Here is a 13,806-nt window from a genome sequence, read left to right on the forward strand (position 1 = left end):
GTTTTTGTCCATTTTCCGGCGTTTGGGAGCAAATTGCTGATTGTCATTTGCTTTCATCCCTTACCAGATATTCATTCCAACCAATCAACTAGTTGGATGGTTGGACAGAAAATCTGTACGTGTACACCCAGCCTAATTGTGTACAATCACTTCCTGAAAATGAGTATTGGCTACTATGCCATAACCGCTAAAAGGCCGCCAGCGGAAACAAGATGTTCTACACTCCAAAAGAAAATGTTTACTTATTAGCACAGAACTTTGTCATCTCCTCTTTAATATAACTATTAATTTTAGACCAAAAATACATGTTTTATAGATCAATTTGTCCACAATTGTTGATTTGTAATGTTATATATTGCTTTCAAAACTCCCAGTAACAGGCAGGAGAGCTAAGACTAACTGGAGAGGTCATGTGGGCATTAGATACATGGAGATTTCTGTTCAGGAGTGTGTGTAACCCTGTGGTACATGTGACCTGTATTAGGTATGTACTGTAGGTCCCATCCCGGCAGCTTCCTCCTACCCCTGGGAACTTCTCATTACCTTGTGAATGGAACGTGCTAAGACCTGTTAAAAGGCTCTCTCCTGTTTCCCAGCACCATTCATTTTTAATGTTGAAGTCTTGTAGCCTAGATCGCAACAGCTGTGGAACAATTTTTCATTTTGTCAGGGTCAGAAAAAAAGTAAAACCCCTCCTGTGAGTGTTAGAGTCAACAAAAGATATGATTTATTATGGAGGGAGATAGGGGCGGGATATACAAAACCTCGTCGCCTGCTATGTCATCATTTTTCTGATTGGCTGACTGTCAGGTCTAGGATATAATCCGTCTGTCTGTGCTTTTATTTTCTAAAACTAAATGTAGAGATAAGACATCGGCTGTTAAAACATGACCTGCATCACATATACAATAGAGCTGTGCAATTGTGGAACGTCACATACTGTAATAAATTACATAGTAGAGGGTTGGGGGACCTAAGAGAAACTGGTGCCTACGGGATAGTCCTTGGCTGACCTCACGGTCACACAGGGAAGAGATACTGCTCTGGGTGAGGGACAGAAGAGACTCTTCCTATAGACACAGTGCCTATAGCTTCCTATAGATGCAGGTTGCCTCATACAGTAGTTTCTCAGCCTCCCTCCTTGTTTCCCGAAGACAGCGTTTTCACAAAGTCTTTAAAAACTTGAAGCCACCCAAAATTTAGTGGCGGTCCCATGCCAGGGGGCAGCTATACTATTGCAGAACTCATTACTGCTAATGTCTTGTCTCTGCTTCAAATGCTGGAACAAAAAGATTATTTTTTTGACTTGTTGGTTTCTAAATAGGCGCTGACTGCGGAGCCTGGGGATCAGTTCAGCACCTGTGCTAGGACTCAACACAGCGCGGTGTAAGTTTCAAGTATTACGGGATGACGGTACCTCTACGTGAAACCATTATAGTTGCTATTTGTTCTGCTCTGCAGGGGCCTTTGGCCCTTGACACTATAGTGCTGCCTAGTTGGAATGCGCAGGGATGTTGTCTAAAAAGGTTTTGGCTGAAGTTAGTCTTAAATATCACAGTGGAATATTTACTTACTGTAGTTTTCTTTTTGCAGTGTTTTTATTTTTATGGTGTAAAAGTAAGGGTGTGATAAAAGCTATTATTACCTATAGCCAACAATCGGATGTTTACAGAATTGTGCAATTTAAACATTACCGCAAACGAGAAGTTGCGCTGACTGTGGCAAATCAGAAAGTGATTTATAATGAGGGACGATCTGGCTATAGTGTAATACTAGACATCTTTATTAAAACTACTGAATGAGTAACTAATGCACATATCCTTCAGTATATATATTAAATATATATAAATAAAAAGAAACTGTCATTAACACACAGTAAAGGTGCGTACACACTGTGCGATCAGGAAAGACAGTACGATTACGACATTGTAATTGTACCGTTGTTCCTGATGCCCTGTAGTGCCTACACTGAACGATCAGTCGTTCCGTGCAGGCACACGCCATCATTCCTGAACGTGGCCAATCTGTCGTTATCGGCAGATTGTGCTGCATGTTCAGGCGATGGACAATGTCGGAAACGACCAGCAGGCGCGCATCGCTGGTCGTTTCCTACATTTTGGTGCACGATTTGTGCACGATTACTGAGCGATTGCACGATTACGATGTCGTAATCGTGCAGTCACTCAGTAATATCGCCCAGTGTGTGCGCACCTTAACAGTGATGTATTATAATTTTTTTATCTGTACTACACAGCAGTGTGTACGTGTACATATATGTACTGTGTAGCATTTGTATGTTCCCCCGTGTTTGGATTGGTTTCCTCTGGGTACTCTGTGTCACGCCCCAAACTATTAAAACCACTTTCTTACCTCTCCTGTCCCTGTCCAGGCTAGCGCTGAGGTCCACTTATACTGCACATCACTCCCAGCTGGTGCTGAGGTCTACTCCTGCCACGTCTGCTCAGTGTCCTGTCACTGAGCATGGAGATGGCTCTCTACAGTCACTTGCTCACAGCGTTTTTCTCCAGAACAACAGTATGGGCACAGCCATGTTGGACTCTGTCACCTGACGCTCTTCCTCCACTCAGCGCTGCTCGCGGACCAACTGATCGCAGCATCCAATCCCTGGGGAGCCAACATTACATTCTCTGACTGGCCCTCATTGCCAGTACAATGGCGCTTCTTGCTGAAGTTACAGCTCCCAGGTACTCTGTATCTGAACGGTCCCAGTCCGTTATATCCAGTTCCTATATCTGGTAAACAAGGCTCCTATACCATCTTGCACACCAGTCTGGTTTTTACCACTGAGACTTGTCCTTACAGCTACCCTTGGTTCCAGCTGATGCTTTCAACATCGGACTCTTATCAAGTGAGTTCCTCAATTCATCAACATCTGTTCCAACCGATCAAGTTATGGAGCATACACACGGTCAGATTTGTCAGATGAACAATTTTACAAAAGATTTGAACAATTTCAATGATTTTATCAAAGATTTGAACGATTTGAATGATTTTTGACTGCATTAAAATGAATAGAATCGTCCAAGTCTGACTGCAAACACATCAGATGTCAGATATCGTTATCTGACCAATCGGGAACGCGCATCGTTCAAATCGTTCATCTGACAGATATGTCAAATTTTTCTTCAGATATGAACGATTTTTTAAATCGTTATCGTTCAGATCTGAACAAAAATATGACCGTGTGTCCGCTCCATTAATCAAATCGTCAACTTCGGATTCAAATCCATCAAGTTCTTCAAATCATTAACATCGGGCTCAAACCGATTCTGCTCATTCATTCAGTATCGTCTCCAGTTCTCATTCTAACCTGCTGTTTTATAAAGACATTCTATTTCTGTCCTTGCCTTCGGGCCCATCATCCACTGCCGTATCACTATCTCCCCTTCAGCCTCCCATGTCTGTTCCTGCCCGATCCCAACCTTCAGGCGTGACACTCTGATTTCCTCTACACTACAAATACATTGGAGTGAATTGGCTTCTGACAAAAAAAAAATATTAAAATCTGTGTACATGTGATAGGGAATATAAGGTGTAAGCTCCACTGGGGCAGGGACTGATGAGTAAAGCATTGTGTAATATGTATGTGATATATAAATAATATGTATTCATATATTTATTTATATTTTTCTGGTTTTCTTAACGGCACCATTGCTCTCGATGTATAAAATTAGGATGTACATCTTGACTGCTTTCTACCGTGCCACAAGTACCAGGATGATGCCTCCTCGCCCTCTGGCATACATGTACACTGCAGTGCTGCCTCTTAGTAAGGGATTAGTGTTGGGGTTAGAAGCTGGTGTTTGTTTGTGGGCTAGAGATTTTCTTTCTCTTGGTTTGGCCCTTAACATAAACCTCTTAATCCCTTTAGAAATACCACTTTATTTGCAAATGAAAGCCATCCATCTACTGTATGTAGGGCTTGTATAGTGGTGGCCGGGCAGACCAGTGTGTGGAGCTTGCAAATTTGTTCCCAAGTTGAGGTAAATGGATCTGGATGTCAGTATATTGGCGGACATCTCTTCTCCTAATCCTAGAGCTGAATAAATTTACTTTGACTTGGGAAATAAATGTACCATGGAGCAGATTTAGTTAGCTGCGAGTTCCCACTGGTGCCCCTCCATCAGCGGCTGTTTGACCTATTTAAGATCCCATCCCAAAACGGGCTCCTAAAGATGTTGGGGGAGCTTTAGCTGCATATAATGGAGTGGGATGGTAATCACTAACCAGGCGCAGCATGATTGGTGTAGTGGCTAGCATTACTGCCTCAGCACTGAAGTTACGAGTTCACCGCTTGGTTATGGCCAGTCTGCATGGAGTTTGTGTGTTCTTCCTGGTTTACGTGAATTAGCTTTAGGCACCTCCGGGGGCACTTAGGGTTAGGCACCTTCCGGGGAGGGTTACGGTTAGATTAGGTGAAGGGTGGGTTAGGGTTAGGCACTACCCTGGGAGTTTTAGGGTTAGGCACCACCAAGGGAGGGTTGAGATTTGGGTTCGCCTACTTACCGGGCCAGTTGGGATTCTGCGGCTTTGGGCTTCCAGCGTCGGCATTTCACCCGGCAGCTATATAGCCATCGGGGCTTCATACCCAATATGTCTGTGTGTGGTGATGCCAGGTTCATACTACACGATAATGTAGCTGCAATAAATGTACAGTTAACACTTTATTAAAGTCACATTATCCAGTTCCCAGGAGCAATCAGGTTTTCATCCATTAGAGTTCATTTACAGAATGTTTTAATGAGTTTTTTTCTATGATGTGTTAGAACACTGCATTGTTTGATGTGTGTGTATATATATATATATATATATATATATATATATATATAGTTTTATAGAGGATATTTGTACTAAAAAGATTTTGTGGTCCTGTTTGTTTTGCAGATTCTGCACCCTGTTCTGGCATCAATGGACGTGTGAGTACACCGTAACAAATTGAGTACTTTTTGCATTTTTTTGTGACCCTTTACTCTGTAAATACCACGTACAAGAGGTTTCTCTGCGGATCTGAGGTGGCGGAAGTATTCTGATGTGTACTAGCCTCTGTCCTCTGTATCAGAGGAAGGAATGGTGAGATTTATGGATTATCAGTGTCTAACACTAACAGGACAGCAACTGAACAGCTCACTTCTACATAGTTAACTCAATAAACCAGGAAGAGGTTTGCTGATCAAGCACATGTGAATGAGCGGCAACATGCTATACTGTGTGGGTATAGTAAGGCCTCGGTATCCCTTTCTTTAATATAAATATAGCAAATGGCTGTTGTTAAGGGTTCCATCAATAAACACGTGTTCACCAGGACCTTATTATACAGCAGAGAATAAAGCTCATTTGATGATACATGTGAGATCATATTAATCTAATAACCTTCCTTGTACATCACTCGTTACACACCTGTAAGTCACATCTATCCATTGTTGGTGCACTTTTGCGCTGCTAATGGCTGAAAAGCAACTTAAAAATATGATGAATGTTTGTTTACTTGTCGGCAGGTTTTAAAATGCTAGAACATGATATATAGTAAGCTTTGTCTTACACTTGTACACACACTATTGATGGCATTGGTACAATTGCATTGCCCTCAGTAAACCACAGCACGGATGGTGTAATTGTTAGTATGACTGCCTCACAGCAGCTAAGGTCTTGGGTTCGATTCCCACCACACCCCTAACTGTGTGGAGTCTGCAAATTGTCGTTTCATCCCACAATCCCAAAAAATACTGGTACGTTTATTGGCTCACAATTAAAATTGGGTTCAATAGATCTACAATAAAAAGGTTGACCGTGTCTAGGGAGACACCAATAGGTCGACAGGCGCAAAATGTCGACACACAAAAGGTTGACACTGGATGAAGATTGACAGCTACAAAAAGTCAACATTGGAATGGTCGACTTTTTTTTTTTTTAGGGTTAGGCACTAGGAGGGAAAGTCAGGATTAGGCACTTACTGGAGGGTTAGGCACCAAGAGGTTAGGGTTAAAAAAAAAAAAAAAAAAAAAAAGTCTAACATTTTTGTGTTGACCATTCCAAAGTAGACCTTTTGACCATGTCGACCTTTTACACCTGGTAATCTTCATCCATGTCGACCTTTTGTGTGTTGACCTTTTGGTACTGCAAATCTTTTGCCTGTCTACCAGTTGGTGATGACTGTCTAATTACTGTAGATCTTTGAATCCACACCCATTAAAATTAAACTCTAGTGTGCATATAATAGGGAACATAGGGCATGATTCAGTGTTGTACGCAAACCTGATGTTTTGCGTACAGCACCGATTGTGGGAAACCTACGCATACGCAGTCACTCTACTGTGCAAGCGCAGGTCTCCATTTGCGAGATCGCTCGCACTCCCCCCCCCCCCCCCCCCCCAATCCGCAGCATGATTGGCACAGTGCAGCGTTTAGGGAGAGGAGCAGGGGTAGCGACCGGCTCTGTTGTACAAAACTGTCGCCCCTGTATTGTAGGCATGGCCGGGCCAGGGTCAGAGTTGAGCAGTTCCGCCGGTCATTCTGAGTAAGCTTAAAATGAAGTACAGGAATCTGCGATGGTGTCAGGAGGCTTCTGTTTACATCAGACACCTCCTGCGTCATTAGCATGTTTTCATTGCCGCTGCATCCGTGGACCCAGCAGCAATGCTAACATCATGCAACTCTGAATTAGGCTCATAGATTGTAGTGTTCCCTCTAGCTCCGGCGGGAGGCAGGGTGCCGGAGCTAGAGAGGGCATGCCCGTGCGCGCGCGACCGAGAAGGGGGCATGGTCATCGGAAAAGGGGGCGTGTCTATAAGACGCGTCCCCTTTTCGTCACTCTTGGGGGCGTGCCCGGCACTTACGGACACGCCGGGCAGCCCCCAAGCCCTGCAGACAGGGAGACTAGATGCCGGGCGCATGCGCCCGGCGTCTATTCTCCGGCGGTGACAGGGTCACCGCATGTTTCTCCACCCGCGGGACACTGCGTCCCGCGGGTGAGAACGGCTCCCGCAGGCTGTGAGGGCAGGGCGCTTTTTGCCCTCCTCCTGGAGGGCAGGGTGCTTTTTGCCCTCCAGAAGGAGGGCAGGGCGCCGCGCCCCGCCAAAACAGCCTAACGGGAACGCTAGATTGTAAGCTCCGCTGGGGCAGGGACCGATGTGAATGGCCAAATATTCTCTGTAAAGTGCTGCGGAATATGTGTGCGCTGTATAAGTCACTTCGTAAAAAAATTACAAAAGTATAGATTTTTCTTTTCTTCTCCCCGCCCCTCAGCATGTGCGTGAATGCGACCTTAACATATCGGCTAAAAAATTTAAGATTAAAAAGATCCTGAAGTTGTTTTTCTGTAGTTATTCTGCATAATTCATTATTCTTCATATCAGATTAGCTGCATGACTAACGCTGGGATCACACTTGTCGATTATATTGTTCATTAGGTTGATGATTGGTATACAGTATCACAAGTGCATCGGGGGTTGTGTACACCCGATATGACTGTGAACGACGTTGTTCACAGACATATCAGGTCGGCCCTGCAACACATCCGATGCCGATATATATCATGCAAATTTATCCGCACGTCTTGCTGTGCGTGCGGGCGACCCACCGGCCACAGGAACTGCCGACACTGACATCACAACTGGGCGGGCAAATTTAAATGCCCGTCCATTTGTGATGTCTGGACAGACAAATCAAGTGTCCGATTGTGTACAGCATACCTAATCGGCAAGACTGTCAGTGTGATGGCCGGTCGGCCGCTGAGTTGAGTAAGTGGGTACCCATCTTAAGGGCTGGCACAGGTGCTTTCTGTTTCAGTCATTGTTTTTTACTTAGTATAAAGATCTTTGTTGTTACTGCATTACTTTTAGTTTTCATGGCTGTTTATTGTAGGAATTTGTTACATTGCCTGTACTATATTCTGTCATGCTGCAAACAGTCCGCTCCATTGGGCCCAGCTTCTGGAGAGGAGACCTCTTGTTAGTAGTTAGAAAGATGTCCCTTGCAAATAACAAAGTGTTTGTGTTTATAGATAGATACAGATGGATAGGTATAGATACAGGCAGATAGATATATATAGATATATATATATATATATATATATATATATACATATACACACCATGTTTCCCCGATAATAAGACACTGTCTTATATATATTTTTTTTTTGTTCAAAAACACCATAGGGCTTATTTTCGGGGTAGTTCTTCAATTAATTAACATTGACAGCAGTGCCCCTTATGCAGGCCCCCTTGTAGAAGTGCCCCTTATGCAGCCCCCCCCCCCCTTGCAGGCCCCCTTGTAGAAGTGACCCTTATGCAGGCCACCCCCTTGCAGGCCCCCTTGTAGAAGTGCCGCTTATGCAGGCCACCCCCTTGCAGGCCCCCTTGTAGAAGTGCCGCTTATGCAGGCCCCCCCCTTGCAGGCCCCCTTGTAGAAGTGCCGCTCATGCAGGCCCCCCCCTTGCAGGCCCCCTTGTGACCCTTATTGCAGTGCACTTACCTGACTCGCCGCCGTCCGGGATGTCGCTCTCACTTGCACGCTGACTGGATCTAACATGATCCAGCAGGCGTGGCCGCACAGGATCCTCAGCGTGCGGGTGACGTCATGGTCTCTGCAGCATTCCCAGCTCAAAATGAGATTCAGGTAGGTCTTATTTTCGGGGTAGGGCTTAATTTGGACCGGGTTACAAAATTACTGGCAGGGCTTATTTTCGGGGTAGGTCTTATTATCGGGGAAACACGGTGTGTGTGTGTATATATATATATATATATATATATATATATATATATCTCTCTATATATATATATGCGCCCGGCGTCTATTCTCCGGCGGTGACCGGGTCACCGCACATTTCTCCACCCGAGTGACACTGCGTCCCGCGGGTGAAGACTGCACCCGCAGGCTGTGAGGGCAAGGCGCTTTTTGCCCTCCTTCTGGAGGGCAGGGTGCTTTTTGCCCTCCAAAAGGAGAGCAGGGCACCGCGCCCCGCTAAAACAGCCTAGCGGCAACGCTACATATACACTGTATACATCTTGTTTATTCTTTTCCATTATGGTAAGAGTTAAAGCCCTTACATGGTAAACATAATGATATTTATTATAGAATGTAATGCGAAATGCGCTGCACGATGCATAGAATACATTTATTCATATTCAAATCACTGTAGATCAGCCTACTCCTTTCTAATGTTCTTGTAAATAATCCAAACATCCTGCAGCTTTTATCCTTCTGTTAAATTGTTTTCTGGTGTTATGAATTGCTTTTGCATTGTATAAAATATCAGCTAATGTATTTTATATTGTGTGTTATGTAGTGTTTACATCCTTTGTGCTATTCTCAGAATAAGATGTACTTTTTTTTTATGGTGTGAAATGTTTTTGTACATGTGACACATTTATACAATTTCACAGGGACAAAACACTTCACTATGGACACCCTCCTGTAATGTTATGCGTGGGGTGACCGTTTCTCGGTTTGTTTGTGATGTATAACCCAAGTCATTACAGAATACATGGACTATACAAATTAAGGGCCACTTGTTTCCTTTAGGTATTAATGTGTGGAAACACTCTTTTCTACTGCAGGGTCCATAGGGTATCCACAGGATACCTTGGGGTATAGGCGATGGCAGCAGACATCCGGGCACCACAGAGTTAAGTTTTCAGCCTCGCAGGATGCACTGGAGTCCGTCTCCTATACCCCGCCCCCGAGCCTCAGGCATCTCAGTTTTCGACGGTGCCCGGCTCGGAGTCAGAGGCACCTGTACAGAGGGGGGTCTGGTAAGGCCCATGAAGTTTGTTCTAAGCAGCCGTGGCTGCACACTGAGTGTACAGCATGGACAGTCAGTACTGACGTCCATGCTGTCATTCCTACACCCCGCTGGTACTAGAACGCCGGTACTGATCCGGGGATCCTGGTGGGTAACTGGGGTCACAGCTAGCGGTGACCCCGGGTTACCCTGACTGTGGCCGGATTAACAGGGGCATATAAGGTAAGTGGCGGGGTCCCGCAGCAGGTCCCCGCTGAACTACACAATCCAGAGTCCCCAGGCAGGGGGCTCCCTGGGGACTGGCTGCAGCGTGGAGCCAGGCCCTATACACCTGCGCTTCCACTACCCCCTGGGACAGCGGACCGGACGATGTCAGAAAACGTCCGGTGTCCTGGGGGTTAAATGCATACCAGAGGAGCAGGCGCCTTCCCCGCTGCACACGGCCTTTCCACTACGGGCTGGCATCTGCAAGATCTCCTCCCCCGGACCAACCTCCTTTCTGCTCCTCGGCGGCCATTTTCTAGAGACTTGGCAAGAGCTGCTGGATGTGGATAACTGCGGCATCGTGGTCTGGGTCCCCCTGCATACCTCTCCCCCGGCTACAAGGTCAGAGTATGCAGCGCTGTTTCCTACCAGGCTGATGTCTGTGTAGTTGATGAAGTGCTGATAGTGCAGGGATTCTGCATTGTATGTGACTTAATGCTAGTACTGCTGTTTTATACTTTAACCTGTCAGCCATTTTAGCTATCCCTATCTTTTCTGCTAAAGCCCTTGCAGTGCGGTCTTGCAGTGTATTATTACTTCACTTTACAAGTATTTGTCAGTGTGGTGTGTCACATACAGCTCCGGTTCACTCACTCATGTCTGACAGTGAACACGATTTTCCTCTTCAGCCAAAGTGTACTATATGTCTTGTACCACTGGTAGAGGGTGATGGCAACTCTGAGGGGCTACGTAAGGCGTGTTTTAGGCAAGCACGCCCAATTTCTGTCACTGCACCTGTGCAGGAGCCGCCCTGGGCTTGTTTTGCGAAGGCACTTACAACCCTAGTGGGCCAGCTGGCGACACCCCCTGCGTTTCCCCCAAATGGGGTTTTCACAGCAGTCTATGGTGTTGCCCCCCCCATACAGGGGTTCCCCAGACAGTTAGTAGTACCCCAGAGTCTCCTCTTCTCGCCCCCTCAGGTCACTCAAGAGCCTGCGTGGGTTAGTTCATTGTCCACTTCGGTGCAACACCTGTCGGACGTTTTACAGGGGGAGCCATCATTGCGCCGCACAAGCGATAATTGCAGTCTCAGACTGATCAGTATGATCAGGATGATGTGTCATCTGATGATGGAGAGATGCTTGACCTCTCTGACCAGGAGACTTTCCGTAATAAAGAGACAGAGTCTAGGTCTAAGGTCTATATACCGGGCCTTATACGTGTGGTCCTCACGGCCTTGGTTATTGAAGATGACGTACTTCCCGTGGCCAAATCAAAATATGCCCTTTTCAAGGATATCAAGGGTGATGCTACAGTATTTCCCCTATCTGGTCAGCTAGTGGATAACTTAGAGGTGGCATGGAAAACTCCAGGTAAACGTTACCAGCCCCAAAGGCATTTAGCAGTGGCATATCCTTTTGCGGAAAATTATTTCTCCAAATGGGAGACCCCGCCACAAGTGGATTCTCATGTCACACGTCTGGTAAAGAGTGCTACACTACCTATGCCCTCCATGTCCTCCTTAAAGGATACTGCGGATTGCAAGGTTGAAATATGTCTCAAATCCATGTATTCCCTTGCAGGAGGTGCCTCCAGACCGGCTATGGCCGTGTGCTGGGTGGCTAGAGTCATGGAGAATTGGGCTGATACAGTACGTTGGAAGTGTTTCTGGACCCGGACTCGTCACCTGACCAGGTGCAATTGGTGGGTAATCTCAGGGACTCAGCCACCTACATTAATGAGGCGGCCTTGGATATAGGCCTTCTTGCTTCTAGGATCTCCTTGGCAGCTGTGGCAGCTCGTCGCACCCTGTGGTTGCGGATGCTGATTCCAAGAAGGGCTTGGAGGGTTTACCCTTTAATGGAGAAGTCCTTTTTGGCCCTGATCTGGACAAAATTATGGCTACGCTGGCGGCAGCTAAGTCTGCCTGCCTGCCATTGGCTACAGTCCCATCAGGGTCGGGCTCTTCGTCCTTTCGGCCCTACAGAACCCAGAGTAAGCCCAGGGTGCAGTCCTTTCCGAGGCGGACTGCCGCTAAGAAACCTACAAAGCCAAAGAAGCAGACCTTCGGCCTGACGGGATGGGCCTCTCTTTGGGGGACCCCAAAGTGGGAAGCCAACTTCTGAAGTTCGCCCAAAGCTGGTGTCTGACCACTTCAGACACGTGGGTAAGAGAAGTGGTTTCTCAGGGGTATGCCCTCTCCTTCTGCAGGAGGCCTCCCAGCCGGTTTTTCACCATGGGTCTTCAGTCCAACCAGGACAAGGCCTTGGAATTCAAGAAGGTATGGCGCTCTAGGCTCCAGGATGGGGTCATAGTGCAGGTTCCTTTGTCTCAGAGAGGATTGGGGTATTACTCCAATCTTTTTCTGGTACAGAAACCCAATGGGTCCTACCGGCCAATACTCAACCTCAAATATCTCAACAAATTTTTGAGTGTTCATCGGTTCAGTATGGAAACCCTGCGTACCATAATTTTAGCGATGGAGCCTGGGGATTTCATGGTGTCGCTAGATATTCAGGATGCTTACCTGCATATCCCTATTGTCTCAGAGCACCAGCGTTTCCTCAGGATTGCAGTGGTCAACGACCACTTCCAATTTCAGCGTCTGCCCTTTGGTCTGGCCACAGCACCTCGTGTCTTTACCAAAGTTATGGCAGCTCACCTGCGGATGCAGGGGGTTCGCTTATTACCATATCTGGATGACCTCCTGTTGTTGGCGGAGTCTCCAGAGATACTTCAGCGCCATCTGCAACTGACAGTCTCTGTATTGCAGAATCACGGGTGGCTGATAAATTGGAAGAAGTCCTCCCTGGTACCATCACAGAGGATGCTCCACCTAGGAGCTCTGTTGGACTCCCAACATCAGAGGATCTTTGTGACTGATCAAAAAAATCTCTGCGTTACAGGAGAAGATTCGCATCTGCCTGCAGAGTCGCCGGGTGTCTATTCACTCGGCGATGATGTTACTGGGATCCATGGTGTCGATGTTCAACATGGTGGAGTTTGCCCAGTTTCACTCCAGACCTCTGCAGAAGTTGATCCTCTCCAGATGGAATGGGTTGCCCCAGCAGATAAAGAAACAGACAATGGTGCTTCCCCCGGAAGTACGCCTGTCTCTGGCCTGGTGGCTACAGACTTCTCACCTGAACAGGGGGCGTCCCTTTTTGGATAGCGGACTGGGTCCTTCTGACGACGGACGCCAGTCTCCCAGGCTGGGGAGCAGTAACGGGTCCACACTTCTTCCAGGGAAGGTGGACACCAGCAGAAGCTGCTCTTCCAATAAACATATTGGTACTTTGGGCAGTGTTCAAGGCTCTCCAGCAAGCAGGACAGGTCCTGCATAGAAGGCCCATGCAGGTACATTCAGACAACGCCACCACGGTGGCTTACATAAACCGCCAAGGAGGGATACGCAGTCAGGCGGCTCTGACGGAAGTGTTCCGCATTCTGGCCTGGGCGGAAAGGCATCTCACTGCAATATCGGCAGTGTTCATACCAGGAGTCTTCAACTGGGAAGCAGACTCTCTCAGCCGTCAAGACGTGCATGCAGGAGAGTGGTCTCTTCACCAGGAGGTGTTTCAGCTACTGGTGAACAGGTGGGGCCTACCAGAGATAGATCTCATGGCCTCCAGACACAACAACAAATTGCCGGTGTTCGGTTCAAGAACAAGAGACGCAAAAGCTTATCTGGTGGACGCCCAGCATGCGTACCTCTTCCCGCTGTTCTCCCTTCTTCCTCTGGTACTACGCAAATTCAAGCAAGAAGGCGGCACACTCCTGCTGATGGCTCCAGTGTGGCCCAGACGGCACTGGTACTCAGATCTTCGGAGTCTCTCGGTAGA

At 46.9% G+C, this 13,806-nt stretch overlaps 1 protein-coding gene across 5 annotated transcripts in view; it reads left to right on the forward strand.

Moving 5' to 3' along the window:
• TIAM1 (TIAM Rac1 associated GEF 1) overlaps positions 1-13,806 on the forward strand; it is a 317,485-nt gene that overhangs the window by 133,107 nt on the left and 170,572 nt on the right. For all 5 annotated transcript variants that reach the window (XM_088481651.1, XM_088481650.1, XM_088481655.1 and 2 more), the window contains one exon: positions 4,906-4,937. The gene's annotated coding sequence lies outside the window, so the exon portion shown is untranslated. The remainder of the gene's footprint in view (positions 1-4,905; positions 4,938-13,806) is intronic.

The sequence above is a fragment of the Taudactylus pleione genome, unplaced genomic scaffold (assembly GCF_031769625.1).
Source record: "Taudactylus pleione unplaced genomic scaffold, aTauple2 ptg000276l, whole genome shotgun sequence".
NCBI classification, from domain to species: Eukaryota; Metazoa; Chordata; class Amphibia; order Anura; family Myobatrachidae; genus Taudactylus; species Taudactylus pleione.